The sequence below is a fragment of the Leptodactylus fuscus genome, chromosome 3, assembly GCF_031893055.1.
Source record: "Leptodactylus fuscus isolate aLepFus1 chromosome 3, aLepFus1.hap2, whole genome shotgun sequence".
Taxonomy (NCBI): domain Eukaryota; kingdom Metazoa; phylum Chordata; class Amphibia; order Anura; family Leptodactylidae; genus Leptodactylus; species Leptodactylus fuscus.
The window spans coordinates 13,821,774-13,838,004 of NC_134267.1; the positions used below are offsets into that span (position 1 = coordinate 13,821,774).

The 16,231-nt window shown below is 43.3% G+C and overlaps 1 protein-coding gene across 2 annotated transcripts in view; it reads left to right on the forward strand.

Moving 5' to 3' along the window:
* The first annotated feature begins 773 nt into the window (after positions 1 to 773).
* SERTAD4 (SERTA domain containing 4) overlaps positions 774 to 16,231 on the forward strand; it is a 37,891-nt gene continuing 22,433 nt past the window's right edge. Inside the window, exon 1 of one of the 2 annotated variants that reach the window (XM_075267167.1) lies at positions 774 to 1,120. The gene's annotated coding sequence lies outside the window, so the exon portion shown is untranslated. Of the gene's footprint in view, positions 1,121 to 14,084; positions 14,368 to 16,231 lie in introns of those variants that run through there. The other variant, XM_075267168.1, reaches the window with a different exon arrangement.

Here is a 16,231-nt window from a genome sequence, read left to right on the forward strand (position 1 = left end):
ACAATCAACCTTAAGGATTGGTTCATTTCTGCACCCGCTCTTCATATGGCCTCTCCCCATTTTTCACCCTTTTTTGTGCGGAAACCATGCAGACCCCATTATAGTCTACGGCAGGGATCAGCAACCTTCAACACTCCAGCTGCTGTGAAACTACAACTACCAACATGCTCCACTCACTCCTATGGGAGTTCCCAGTATAGCAGAGCTGGAGTGCTGAAGGTTGCCTACCCCTGGTCTATGGTCTATGGAGTCCCTGGTAACCGCTTAGGTTTCCGTTCGGGGCGTCCCCAAGCAGACCTAGTGCAAGCAGCACTTTTCTCTCTGTGCAGACACCGAGAGGAAACCACATGGACCCCATTAAAGTCTATGGGGTCTGCGGGTTTCCTAAGGCAACCACTCTTTTACGCGGATTAGGTATCTGTTTAAGGGATGTCTCCTAAATGGAAACCCGTGCGCAGATCTGAACCAAGCCTTAGTCCAAAATAGGAGAGAAATATTTATTGCACGCTCTATGACAAAGCTACAGTTTGTTACAATGTATCAGTGGAGATAAGAACAATCATCCTCTAGTCCAAGACAGAAGAGAATCATGCATTGCATACTGTATGACAAATCCAGCTCTGCCCTATCTGCAAGCCCTAGTTTAGCAGGTAGCCTTGCAAATAATTGCAATAACACGAGCGGCAGCATCTGGCGTGATGAGAAGTGATGGGAATGATTTCGCCACCTCTTCCCATGTCTCTTTCAGCAGGCAGTATAGGTCCGGGTAGTGCCTTGTAGTGCCACCAGGTGCCAGCAGTCACACCTCCTTGGTCTGGAGGAGGGAGTATAGGAAGCTTAGTGCATGGTTAAGACACGAGGTTGTCATATTTCCTTTCTAACCCTGGGGGCACACTGTGAGATCCAGAGGGAAATGTTAAACAGGATTTACTGGTTTCACACGCTGGCTGCTAGACTATAAGCCATCATTTCATTACCATAACGTCTGCTGCAAGTCACAGTGCACACAGCAGCAGCAGCAGCAGCAGTCAGGGGCTCACAGATGCCAGCAAAGGACCGGGGATTTACGCTCTGGTATCCAGTGATCCATCGCTCAGGACGCAGCCAGGACACAGCTCTGGTAAGGCGACGTATACGGAGTGGGTGGTATAATCTGGGCATTGTTCCTCAGCGCACCCTGTGCATCCCCGAAAACTTTATTACAGTCCTTGCAATCTTAATATTAAGCTTTACGCGGGGGCGATGGTACGATAACTCCTGATGCCACGCTGGCATGGATCAATACAGCTATCGTACGTATTGGAGCATTGTTTGCGCTGTTAATCCGTGCCCCATATTCTTGGAAAATTTTCGGGGAGGTCACCGGTGTCGCCGTAATAGGTTTGCAACGACAGGATGCCAATTTTTTGCGCCGTATTATGGAGTGCGACACACGGATACACATGTCATAGGGTGGTTTTACAGGAGGTTATTAGTCGCGGAGTCTCTAAACACAGCCGGATCTGGTGACAAAGGGGGGCAAAGTGGCGGGGCTCTTGCGTGCAGGGGGTTAACGTGATAATAGTGGTAATTGCTGTTTGGAATACTAATTGTCTGTTATGGAAGGGAGAGCATATGATTGTGTATCCAGGGATCATGTCTGTGCTTGTGCGATGATCAGGTCAGAACATAGCCCCGGGCTGGAGGAAGGAGCAGTCTGTTCCCAGCAGTCTGCAGAGCTGCCAGAAAGGTCACTTTAGGTTGGGCAGATGAATATTTTAGTGTTTATGACATACCTGAGGGTTAACTGCTGCATGTCTACCTCTCCCCGCCGAAGGGATGGAGGGGAACGATGGAGAGGCTGCCAGGCTGTCTCTATGAATCCAGGCACCCGCGATGTCACCATTAATACACTCCTTTATACTGGTTACGGGGCTCGCACAATTAAAACTTGGAAGGGGGGGCAGAAATTTTACTTTTTAATTGTTACAGTATCTCTGTTTCCTCCTAGGCAATGGATTCATTGACATATCAATTTTAGGATCTTCTTAACGTAACATTTTTATTACAAAGATTTCAATATTTTTGCATTTCCCGACTGCAATGGTCGGCACTAGTGAGTCGCTTTTAGTTACTTCTAATTTCTAAATCTTATTTTTTTTCTTTAGTTAGACAGATTGGGATTTCGTGTTTTATAGAGTTACTGCAGTTCTTACAAGGATTTATTTCCATCAACATAAACATATTTAAATTTGTAGACAATGAAAAGTTACACAATAATGCAAATGTAAGTAAATGGTTTAGGATAAAATTTGCAGAGTTGTAAAAATTTTCTCTAAACATCTTAGTGGTGACAGCTTTTACCTTTATGAGTAGTCAATGGATAAGACCATGAATGTAGGAACTTTCTATAGTCTGGGACTTGTCATTTACCCAGCCATGATGTCGGGTTATCTTCTCATACATGTAGTGTCCTCCTGATAACCAGCCATGATGTCCTTATTGTGGTCAGGTTATCTTCTCATACATGTAGTGTCCTCCTGATAACCAGCCATGATGTCCTTATTGTGGTCAGGTTATCTTCTCATACATGTAGTGTCCTCCTGATAACCAGCCATGATGTCCTTATTGTGGTCAGGTTATCTTCTCATACATGTAGTGTCCTCCTGATAACCAGCCATGATGTCCTTATTGTGGTCAGGTTATCTTCTCATACATGTAGTGTCCTCCTGATAACCAGCCATGATGTCCTTATTGTGGTCAGGTTATCTTCTCATACATGTAGTGTCCTCCTGATAACCAGCCATGATGTCCTTATTGTGGTCGGGTTATCTTCTCATACATGTAGTGTCCTCCTGATAACCAGCCATGATGTCCTTATTGTGGTCAGGTTATCTTCTCATACATGTAGTGTCCTCCTGATAACCAGCCATGATGTCCTGATTGTGGTCAGGTTATCTTCTCATACATGTAGTGTCCTCCTGATAACCAGCCATGATGTCCTGATTGTGGTCAGGTTATCTTCTCATAAATGTAGTGTCTTCTCCCTGATAACCTGTCCACCATCATGGCTCGATTTCTCCAAGTCCAAGACTATAGAAAGTTCCTCCATTCATGGTCGTATCTACTGGGTGAAGACAGAAGATGTCACCACTGAGATGGTCAGAGAAAATCTATAAAACTCTGCAAAATGTGTAGTTCTTTATATTTGCATACATGTATAACTTCTATTTCTCTCTCTCTCTCTCTATATATATATATTAGGCAGGTTCTATTCATGGCCGGTGTCGGAATCTGTGACATTTCTCTGACTTTATTATTATTATTACATTTCTAACCTTTTTTGTTTTGTGTGTTTTTGTGCAGCGTTTCATCTCCCCCACGAGGTCAGAAATTCCTTCTATATATTTTACATTATCGTTTCCCAGGGTCTGAGATATCCATTTTTGGAAAACCCTGTGTCAAGGGGCATATTAGGGTTAATCTCTTCCTCTCCAGAGCTCCTCATTGGCTGTAGAAGCCTCATGTAGGATACAGACGCATGTTAAGATGATTTATCTTCCATCTCGGTGTTGAGGTGATGTTTTTCAGCTTCGGGCACAGAGCGTCAGTATCAGCTTACATAATGCAGTATATGGCTGTGGACTGTCTATCTCAGTGATGGCGAACCATTTAGAGACCGAGTGCCCAAACTTCAACCCAAAACCCACTAATTTATCACAAAGTGCCAACACAGCTATTTAACCTTAATAATGTGTGGATCCACTATTGCACACAATTACAGACCTCCAAGATATTCATACGAATGGGGCTTTATAGAGCTTTCTGCTCCACTGTGACCCCCACACAGTCCAATCTGCTCCACAATGGCCCCCACACAGTACAATGTGCTCCACAGTGGCCCCCACACAGTACAATGTGCTCCACAGTGGTCCCCACACAGTACAATCTCCTTCACAGTGGCCCCCACACAGTACAATCGGCTCCACAGTGGCCCCCACACAGTACAATCTGCTCCACAGTGGCCCCCACACAGTATAATCTGCTCTACAGTGGCTCTTATACAGTACAATCTACTCCACAGTGACCCCCACACAGTATAATTTGCTCCACAGTAGCCCCCCACACAGTATAATATGCTCCACAGATGGGTTCCTAAAGAGAGGGCTCTGAGTTCCACCTCTGGCACCCGTGCCATAGGTTCACCATCACAGGTCTCTCTGGTGAGCAGATACATAGGATACAACAAAGAGTATATGACTTCACCATCTAGTTATAAACTAAGGAGCTGGACTGGACATCACTGAATCCTTTTATGACATCACCAACTAATCACTCACACTAACCTGCAGCAAAGGCCGAGAAACATCAATGTATTCGTATGTGAAAGCATGACTTACACACACTGACCTCACAGTACTGAACTCTGACATCATCATTCGGTCATACAATATACACAGTGTGACATCACCTTCTGTGATAGCCGAAAATGTATGCACTGTGTCTTAAAGATAGTGTGACATCACTGTACTTTTCTGTGACATCATCATCCAATTACATACCCAGACTACACTGCAACTCGGTCTTTTGACATCATTGTATTCTCTCTGTGACATCATCAGACACGTGCATTATACACATTAGCCTGCTTCATAGACAGCGTGACATCAGTATACTCCTCTGTGACCTCATCATCCGGTTACACACACTATGTGTGACATCACTGTACGGTTCTGTGACATCATTATACAATTGGGTCCCAGAATCAGCATAGTGTAAGACAAGTACGTGGGGGGGGGGATTTACTAAGCCAAACTTCTGGTGCAAATTTTTCCCGCAGTTATCATCCAGAATCAGTCACTGATAAATCTGGTGCATTTTAAGACACTGTTATAAAAATAGACCGGACTTGTAAATCTGCCCCATAGACCCTGTTCACGGGTAAGTTCTAAAAGTGGTTGTTCCCATGATGGACATAGGAGGGTTTATAAGGCTCGTCTGGTTTCTTCACTACTTACCAAGCACGGTGCCACTCCTTGAATAGTGGCTGTGATTAGTATTGCAAGTCAACCCCATTTATTTGAAAGGGATAGACTCTCGCATAGCCATGTGACCAAAGGATGTGATGTCACTGACCTGAGACAGTATCTGGACAACCCCTTTAAATGACATATGATTGAGGTTACACTTGTTGGGAGGTTTGTGGTAGCTTCACCTTTGGACTTGTGTAATAAAATCGTGCCCCCACCCTACAGATCCTTCTGATATACCAAAAATATGGATGGTGGAAAATCCCTCTAAGATTATTTCCTTTACATCCTGCCGTGCAACATGTAAATGTCTATCTGCTCAATCGTAGTTAACCACAACCCCTAATATCTCCCACTGCTGTTACCATATCTTTGCCAGTAGGGGGCATTACTCAATCAGGACTATAGGATAACCTTCATACTTCCAATGAGCAGACACATTAAGCAGCAGGTGGCGTAACTGAGCGCCCATAAAGCCGCTACAGCGCCAGCAAAGGCATTCACCAGCCAAATGGCGTCTATCGGTTTACATGCAAAATAGATCCGAGCGGTTTCTCGCTTCTTTGTGTGTCCGTCACAGCACTGTCCTTCTATATAGGGGAACCTATAGGACACGTGTTATATACATAGAGCTCAGCTATGGGCACTCTTGGCTTTAGGTGCTCACTGCCTGGAGCGCTTTCCTATATCTTGAGCTGTCACAGACTTACAACCATATGTTATACAGATCTGCAGCTACAGGAGAGAAGAAGCTGAGGGGACGCACATGGTTTATATAGGATCCCCGAGGTGTCGGTATTACAGCTGCACATATCCGTGTACTTATATATGTATACAATCCCTCGACACTCCATCATCCTGTCCAGATGTTCACCCTAATGTGACTCTGTACCTGGCCCTGTGGATGGATAGTACAGATGTACTGATCTAGGAGGGGCTTGGGGGGGGTACGCGTCCCGCCATGGATATTGGCCAACGGGCCACGCAGCCTTTAGTTATATATAGGTACCATTTTAAAGAAGCACTCTGCCCCTGTCTTGGTAACATGCCATAGAAGTGTATGGAGAGCGCCACACACATGCACAAATGACTTTCAGGTGGTGCTGGGTTTGGGGGACCCCCATTCTTAATGTTGGGTCTCAGAGGCCCCAGTCTAAGGTGGCATGTCCATGTCTAAAGTGTATACGGATTATCATAAATGAATCCCCTATCCACTGAAGAACTGGTGAGGGTATAGTCTACGAGACCCCCACTCATCCTGAGATTGAGGGTCCCATGCCCTTTTTTTTCATGAAGCGACAGGTCAAACATGCGCACAGCCGTTCTATTGCTGGAGTAAAGTGAATGGAGGAGCCGCACAACCCTTGCCCTCAGGATCGGGGAGGGTACCAGTGGCCGGACCCCCATTGATACGGTAACTGTGACTCCAGTGGCAGAAACCTCAATGTTACTATGCTTTGCCTGTCACTATAAGAAGTGTTTGATGATGTGACAATGTTCTTCTAACCATCTCCTGAGCGGTTCATTCAGTTATCTTGTCAGAGAGTTATTTCTAGTGTATAGCAGTAGTATAATATGGTATAGTATAGTAGTAGTATAGTGATGATGTCGCACAGTAGTAGTACAGTATAGAATAGTAGCAGTATAATATGATATAGTAGTAGTATAATATGATATAGTAATAGTATAGTACAGTAGTAGTATAATATGATATAGTAATAGTATAGTATAGTAGTAGCATAATATGATATAGTATAGTAGTAGTATAGTAATAATGTAGCACAGTAGTATAGTATAGTATAGTATAGTAGTAGTATAATATGGTATAGCATAGTAGTAGTATAATATGATATAGTAGTATAGTAATAATGTTGCACTGTAGTAATATAGTATAGAATAGTAGTAGAATAGTATAGGAGTGTAGTTAAGCTGTAGTATAGTATAGTGAAGTATTATAGTATAGTAGCAGTATAGCATAGTAGTAGAATCGTATAGGAGTAGAATAGCTTTCTAGTAGTATAGCATGGTAGTAGAATAGTATAGCAGTAATATAGCATAATGGTAACTTAGTATAGTAGACTAGTAATATAGCATAGTAGGAGAATAGTATAATAATAGTATTGTACAGCATTAATATAGTATAGTATAGTAGTAGTACTATAGTAGAGCAGCAATATAGTGTAATATGGTATGGCATAGTATAATGGTAGTATTTTATAGTATAGAACTAATATAACATAGTAATAGTATAGTATAGTAGTAGAATATAATGCTATAGTATAGTGGATGATAGTATTGGATTAGTCATAGTATTGGATAGTAGTGGATGATACTATTATAGTGTTATATAACATAGTAATAGTATAGAATAGTAGTATAACTATAGAACTAGCTTAGTATAATATGATATATTGTATAGTAGTAGTATAATATAGTAAAGTGGATTATAGTATAGTACTAGTATAGTATCATATAATATTGTATAGTACAGTATAGTATAATATAATAATATATTATGGTATAGTACAGTATAGTAGTAGTATAGTATAGTGGATTACAGTACTAGTAGTATAATATAGTATAGTAATAGTATATTATAGTACTAGCACTGTATAATATGGCATAGTAGTAGTACAGTATAGGGGATTACAGTACTAGTATAGTATAATATAATATACTATAGTACGGTATAGTAGTATACTATAGTACTAGCACCATATAATATAGTATAATACTAGCATCGTACAATATGGTATAGTTGTAGTACAGTATAGTATAGTATAGTATAATATTATATAGTATAGTACGGTATAGCAGTAGTATACTATAGCAGTAGCATCGTACAATATGGTATAGTTGTAGCATAGTATAGTATAGTATAATATTATATAGTATAGTAAGGTAGAGCAGTAGTGTACTACAGTAGTAGCATCGTACAATATGGTATAGTTGTAGCATAGTATAGTATAATATTATATAGTATAGTACGGTATAGCAGTAGTATACTATAATAGTAGTATCGTACAATATGGTATAGTTGTAGTACAGTATAGTATTATTAGGATATGTAACTGGTGTAGATCTGCACTCTGGTGCACAGACATGTGATTTATGAAGCGGCTGACTGGTGTATGTAAATCCGCCCGATTGTTCCTCGAGCACGGTATTTCTTTCTGATGTTCTTCCCATTTCTATATAGAGGGTCTGGTATAACAGTAATGTAAGAGCATCTCCCGCCGTCATGGAGGGTCTGAGTGTTACAAGACTCTGTAGTGGTGAAAGGGTTTCTTCTGCGGACATACAGCGTTGCTTGGCTGGGCTCCCGCGCGATGTGTGTGCACTTCTCACACACATACAGTACACAGACTAAACCCCCACTAATCCCTCTGAGAAGACCGTCTGGCAATGAGGAGACCCATTCTTCTGAGGGCTCCTGCAAAGCTGGCCTCAATTTCTAGATGCGGCTGCCAATACATCTGACTCACTCCCATGGAATCCTACCTTAGGTTTTTAATTCCCCTAGAAGGAGAACTTGTATAAGAAACCTAAAACGCATGTAAAGCATCCATTCCAATACAGACCGACGGTGCGGTAGAAATGTATGTATATTATAAAAAATTACTTTCATGTATGACTTAAAAAACATGGCTGTTTTCTCCTAGAAATAGCGCCACTCTTACTCATGGGCAGTGTGTGGTATTGCAGCTTAGTCACTTTCAAATCTTACATGTGCTCCTCTTTTTGGCCTATAGGTGTCACTGTTTGCTCTATTGTATAGGTTTCCGTAATGCGATCGATTGATCAGTAAGGGAAGAATGATTACTTCTACTGGGGAAAAGTTAACAGCCATTGTAAGAAAATCATCCAAAATATTTGTATGTCATTGGGGTTCAGCCGATCTTGAGATTTCAGGTGAAATTTTCTCGATCGTCGATTGGGATCCGATCTTTCCCAATCCCGATCACTCAACCCTATATGTCATAGATAGGTGTGAGAAGATCTTATTGGTGAAGTCTGTGATCTCAGACCACCAATGGTTTGCAGGATGAAAGGGCTTAAAGGGGTAGTCTCACTCTGACAAGTTGTGAAGCCGGCCTGGCAATAATCCAATTTAGAAACCCCCCACAAGCAGCTTTTTTTTTTTTTATTGGGGGAAGCCAACCATACTCTCCCATACACATGGTGAAGATGATAATCTCGGGACCAGAATACAAGGACCCCTTTTCAATATTAATCAAAAGCATTGGCTATAAAGAGTGTCTCCATCACTGGAGGACCCATTGTGTCCATGTATAGCACAATAACCCATTAATTTCAAAATGTGCCCTGTAATACTTCATTTGTCCAGTGGAGGCACTGCAGGGTAATGGAACTCTTGCTAGATCACCACAAAGCTTGTAGTTGACTGCTTGGTCTCCACGAAATAGCACAAACTCCACTTCTAACACATATGGAAGAGGCCAAACAATTTAAAAACACCAGAATCAGCATATCACCCCAGCCCTGCAGATAGATAGGTTACTGTCACCAGACCCAGCATATCACCCCAGCCCTGCAGATAGATAGGTTAGTGTCACCAGAACCAGCATATCACCCCAGCCCTGCAGATAGATAGGTTACTGTCACCAGAACCAGCATATCACCCCAGCCCTGCAGATAGATAGGTTACTGTCACCAGAACCAGCATATCACCCCAGCCCTGCAGATAGATAGGTTACTGTCACCAGAACCAGCATATCACTTCAACCCTGCAGATAGATAGGTTACTGTCACCAGACCCAGCATATCACCCCAGCCCTGCAGATAGATAGGTTACTGTCACCAGACCCAGCATATCACCCCAGCCCTGCAGATAGATAGGTTAGTGTCACCAGAACCAGCATATCACCCCAGCCCTGCAGATAGATAGGTTACTGTCACCAGAACCAGCATATCACCCCAGCCCTGCAGATAGATAGGTTACTGTCACCAGAACCAGCATATCACCCCAGCCCTGCAGATAGATAGGTTAGTGTCACCAGAACCAGCATATCACCCCAGCCCTGCAGATAGATAGGTTACTGTCACCAGAACCAGTATATCACCCCAGCCCTGCAGATAGATAGGTTACTGTCACCAGAACCAGCATATCACTTCAACCCTGCAGATAGATAGGTTACTGTCACCAGACCCAGCATATCACCCCAGCCCTGCAGATAGATAGGTTACTGTCACCAGACCCAGCATATCACCCCAGCCCTGCAGATAGATAGGTTACTGTCACCAGACCCAGCATATCACTTCAACCCTGCAGATAGATAGGTTACTGTCACCAGACCTAGCATATCACCCCAGCCTGTAGATAGATAGGTTACAGTCACCCAACTCATACACTGCTGAGATATGAGATTTTTGTCTATATGCAAATGACCTGTTTGGAGCAATGAGGGCTTTGCTGTTTACTTCTTTGGAGCAATGACAACACCCTCATTGCTCCAAAGAGCTCATTTGCATATTGACAAAATTGGCGATATCTTGGTGATGAAAGAACGTAGGAGAATTCAGTACTTACAGGATAGAAAACAACAGCGGCCAACAGACTCTATTGACTCGTAATGAGATCTGTTGGGTGTCCATCGTGGTGTCAATCATTTGGTTCCAGCAAATTTGCCATTTTAGTTGTCCAAATGGCCAAAATTATTGAGTCGGAAAACAGCGCCATACTTGTTACCAGCTGGGATGGCGCTCTCAGCCCTAATAGGATATAGGGACAGGATACTTATCATCTGGCCGTACACAACAGCTGAACCCACCAATTTCCAAGGGACCAGTTGACCATCTAATGTGTTGCTGGTGTCACCACTTAGCCCCAATGGTCATATTCAATATACCCTTGGGTGAGACAAGCGGGTGTCTGGCAGTGCTTGCCCATTCAGAACACATGCATGCTCGGCACAGTGGACATGTATGTATATGGGGGATTAGAAGGAATAACAAGCGTTCAGTCACCATCTGTGTGGCCCAATCCCAAGTCCATATATCGTTCCATATAACTATCAGATCCATGATGTCACGGCCACCCATTCATAAATGACCCCGTTGTTTCCTATCAGTGAGGGGCCGCGCTGAATTACCGCCTTATATTGGTGAAATTGATCAGGGGGGCGACGCTGGAGCGCAGATTCTTCATTCAATAGCTCGCATTTACAGTCTGGCTTATTAAATAACACTCATGTAATACTATCCCTCCCTGGATTAAGCCGCGTTCCTAGTAAAAGTCTTGAGGCTGCCGGCTTGTGTAGCAGTGATTATACCATGAAGAAAGCCAGAGGACAATAGAGCAAACACGTTATTAAAAAATTACATATGCTGATCCTTCAGCGAAAAATGCTACCTGGCATATCAATATAAGAACTGCCGAAATTTCTACCAGATATTAGAACATTCTTACTGCTAGGACCGGGGCTCCTTTGGGCAAAGGAATGGTCTACCCCATAGATCCTATCGGGAACTTGGCAAATTCTCTTGATCTAAAATAGACAATTTTGTTAAAGTTCAAAAATTGTGAGCCCTTCCCTAACTGGAGCCCTAGGCGGTGGCCTGTCTTGCCTGCCACTCGTTGTCATGTACATGCTTAGCCAGATTACCAGGGGTCCCACCGAAAAAGACTTTTTATAGGGGTTGTCCCACTTTGACAACCCCTTCCCCGTTCCGATGGATTCAGCATGACCAAGTATTACATAGATGCCCATTCCCTTGGAAAATTCAGAGAATGAAGAAAAAAAAAAATCACTGGTGAAGTCAGACCCTTGGTGATCACTCTGAGATCACTGTGACCCCCGACCCTCTAATGGAGGTGACGACGTATTTTACATGTAGCGCAGTATGTCACATAGCGCCCCAAGACACTTAGCAAATGAGACGTGGATGACATAGTATTGGAAAAAGACTACGATTCCTAATCCCAGACAACTCCTTTCATTCCTTGTATATAGATTCTAGACCGATGATGTCATCAGAGATGGAAGTATGTATACATTAGTCAGCTTTGGTATATTTGTGACTGGGAGCTTTTTGTTAGCACTTTACTGACGCCCTACTTGTTCCCTAAAAAGGGTGATTTCATAATGTATAATAGAATGTAAAATCATTGATAATCACTGGGGTATAGCTAGGGGTAGCCAGTGGGGGGCCCAAGTGTTGGATCAGGAGCCCCATGTGAACAGATTAGTAATGTGATCCCTTGATTCAGTTCTAGGAGACTTCCAGGACTATGTTCTCCATCAGGCCCATAGAAGTGAATTGACTTTTGGTCGAGCAGCTAGCACCATATTCACATGAGTAGCCCAGGGACCCCCAGTCAATGGCAAGTGCAACCGTGGATACCCCTGTCTGCAGATGCTTCTGTCTTCCTTTTAGAAGAGATGTTCTGGTTTGGTTCCAATCCCAGCCCATGTCACTCGGTTTCTTAGTAAACCAGATATTGATCTGGGGACCTACCTTCCAAAAGGTGGCGCTAGAGAAAGTTTTCCATTTTCCATCAAGGAGAACTTATTCATGGTTATGTGGTAGATCCAGAAAAAGAATTGACTCCAGGGCTACGGAGCTTCAATCTACATCTTGGCTAGTACGTCCTCTATTTCGTGATGTCATCATATTATTGACATGTGTAATCCGAGATATAGACTTTACTCCATGGTCCTAGATCCTGTATAGCACCATCTTATATAGTGACATGTGAAATCTCATGTATAGGGTTGGACGATCAGGATCGGGAAAGATCGGATCCCGATCGGCGATTGAGCAAATTTCATGATCGGGATCGGCTGGAAAATGATCGGAAATCGGATTTTAAAATTGATCCTGAAATCTCAAGATCAGCTCAACCCTACTGGTTATACGATATACAATTAGGGTTGAGCAATCGGGATTGGGAAAGATCGGGATCAGGAAAGATCGAGATCAGGATCAGCTGGAAAATGATCGGAAATCGGATTTTAAAATTGACCATGAAATCTCAAGATCGGCTCAACCCCACTGGTTATATAATATACAATTAAGGTTGAGCGATCGGGATTGAGAAAGATCAGGATCGGGATACGCTGGAAAATGATCAGAAATCGGATTTTGAAATCGACCATGAAATCTCAAGATCGGCTCGACCCTACTCATGTGGTGTATCCAGAAAAAAGTGTTGAGAGGTTCAAGTGTCATCTTTGCTAATATTGTCCGATGTCATCATTGTGTGATGTCATCATATTACCGACACGTGCGATCATTGATGGTTAGGTGAGTCTCAAGCTATAGCTCTGCTAATAGATCTTATATAGCGCCATCTTATACTGTGACATTTGATGGTTATGTGGTGTGTCCAGAAAAAGTGTTTGGTCATGGGTTCAGGAATCTTAAATATCATCTTTGCTACTAGGTCTTATATTGTGTGATGTCATCATACATTGTAGCACGGGCAATCTCTCGTGGTTAGGAGGTGGATATGGCTATAACCATATCCCGGTACAAATCTGCATTTGGGTTTCCATTTGGAGAGTCCCTGATCGGAAACCGATCCGCATTAAAAAACAGTTTCCTAAGGAAACCGGCGGACCCCATAGACTATAATGGGGTTTCTGCATGAAAATGCGGAGACAAAGTGCCGCTTGTAGGACGGAACGGGACGGCCCCTACGCAGACGTGAACCGAGCCTCGTGTCATAGAACTAAACAGCGCGAAAGAAAGTTACAAATGAGAGAATAGACAAGGTCCAAATCCTGCGACTCTCTAAGACTTTGCAGTTTTGGGTTGCCGTAATTTGTTGTGGAAATGCGTGGCGAGCCAGCGAGATGTAATGAGGCTTGGTGTAAAGGAAGGTGAGGATGAGAGGGGAACGGAGGAGGGGTGAGGAGCACAATAGGCGAATGTAATGAGAGAGGGAGATATGGGGAGAAGGAGGCTGTGAGTCGGATGACTGCCTCCCAAACCCTGCTCCTGTTTAATATTCCACCCGCTCTCTTCATATTGTGCTTGGCTCCTGTGGGATTGGAACTCACGTCTTGAAACCGAAGCCAATTTTCTGTCTTAATCTCACAATGTTTTGACTGGAGGCAGATCCAGTTTTAGTCCGAGTGGAAACTACCAAAGCGTCACTCTCTGCTTTTCATAAAGAGACGGATGGAGAGAACGGATCACTGGCTGCTCGGATAAGATGACATACAAGTGACCAAATGGAAAGCCAGAGGACGCTTAAGTGAATCCAGTCACAGCTCCGCACTGGGAAGAGAAGGGATTACTGGGATTATTCCGTGCGGGAATCTTTACGCAATTCCAATAACTGACTGATCGGCTGGAGATCATTCATTATTTTACCTGGATATTGCTAGAGGTGAGTGGGCAATGAGCCGAGGTTATCAAATGCGAGATGTCGGTAAGACACTCTACTACTCTCATCATCTGCCAGCTCTTTGGGGTTAATACTTTTATTGTGCTTAGCACTGGTGCGGGGGTCCTGGCTTCGAATCCGACCTGTATGGAGTTTGTGTCTTCTCCCCATGTTGGGGAAAGTTAGATTGTCAGCTCTACAAGCGGGACAAAGATCAGTGTGGTTGGTGGAAATCTGTGTAGGGTGCTGCAGAATATGTTGGTGCTATATAAATGTGGCGACTAGGAGTTATAGTTGTGGTGCAGCTGAAGAGTCGCGGTTTGCGGAGCACTGACCCATAGGTTAGGACAGGGATAGGGAACCTTCGGCTCTCCAGCTGCTGTGAAACTACAACTCCCAGCATGCTCCATTCACTTCCATGGGAGTTCCAAAAACAGCAGAGCAAGTATGCATGCTGGGAGTTGTAGTTTTGCAACAGCTGGAGAGCCGGACATTCCCTACCCCTGGGTTAAGTCATAAGAAGGTAGCGTTGGATCGAAGCTAATAAAGGTCAAGGAATACAGATGTAGCAGAGCTGAGTTATCTTAATACACAAGCAATGCTGGGAGTTGTAGTTCTGCAACCGTTACAGTGAGCCATAGTAGATGTAATGTTGGATAAGACATAGTAACAGGCAAGGGTTAAGTCATACAGATCCAGCAGAGCTAATGTGTCCCAATATATGGGCAATGCTGGGAGTTGTAGTCCGTTGCAGGTTGCAGACGTATGACCCATTGTATGTGTAATAAGAAGGTAGTGTTGGATAGTTGCTAAAGTCAATGAACAAGTATTACATGTGTAGCAGAACTAAGTTATCACAGTACACAAGCAATGCTGGGAGTTGTAGTTCTGCAGCAGCTGAAGAGCCGCAGGCTGGGAAACAGCGAACACCAGTATACGTAATAGGAAGGTACTGGTGTATAAACTAGGAATCCCATTGGTAAGGACAATGGACAAGTAATACAGATGTAGTGTAACACAATACACAAGTAATGCTGGGAGTTGTAGTTCTGCAGCGGCTGAGAAGCCACATTCGGCAGAGTCCTGACATATAATATATGTAATAGCAAGGGAGAGAAGTATACAAGCCATGCTGGGACTTGTAGTTCTGTAATATCTTGTAGGTCCTACTGTATAAAGGCCAGTCATTACCTTTAATAGAGTAAATGGACCGGTATTACAGATATAGGAAGACTAGGACAAGCAATGCTGGGAGTTGTAGTTCTGCAGCAGCTGGCGAGCCACAGCATGTGATACAGAGATCTACAATATATGCAATAAGCAAGTAACGGTATACGGTACGGTATAATAACTGGTCATTACTTGTGGTAACACCAATGGACGAGCCCTACAGATATACAAGGCTGTGTCATCACCATGTACAGGCAATGCTGGGAGTTGTAGTTCACCACAGCTAAAGAGCAGGAGCTTAGAAAGCAAGTAGAAACGTAGCTAAAAACTCATGGGCCCTGGGGCAAATATTCTGCACGGGCCAATGTACAAGTGACGCCTGCCAACCAGCATGTCTATAATGTGGGGATTAGATACAGCGGCTCAGTTCTAAGTATGGTAGTACACCTCTATAATGACAGGATTAGATACAGCAGCTCATCTCTATGTATGGTGGTATATATCTATAATGTCAGGATTAGATACAGCAGCTCAGCTCTATGTATGGTAGTATACCTCTATAATGTCAGGATTAGATACAGTGACTCAGCTCTATGTATGGTAGTATACCTCTATAATGACAGGATTAGATACAGCGGCTCAGCTCTATGTATGGTAGTATACCTCTATAATGTCAGGATTAGATACAGTGACTCAG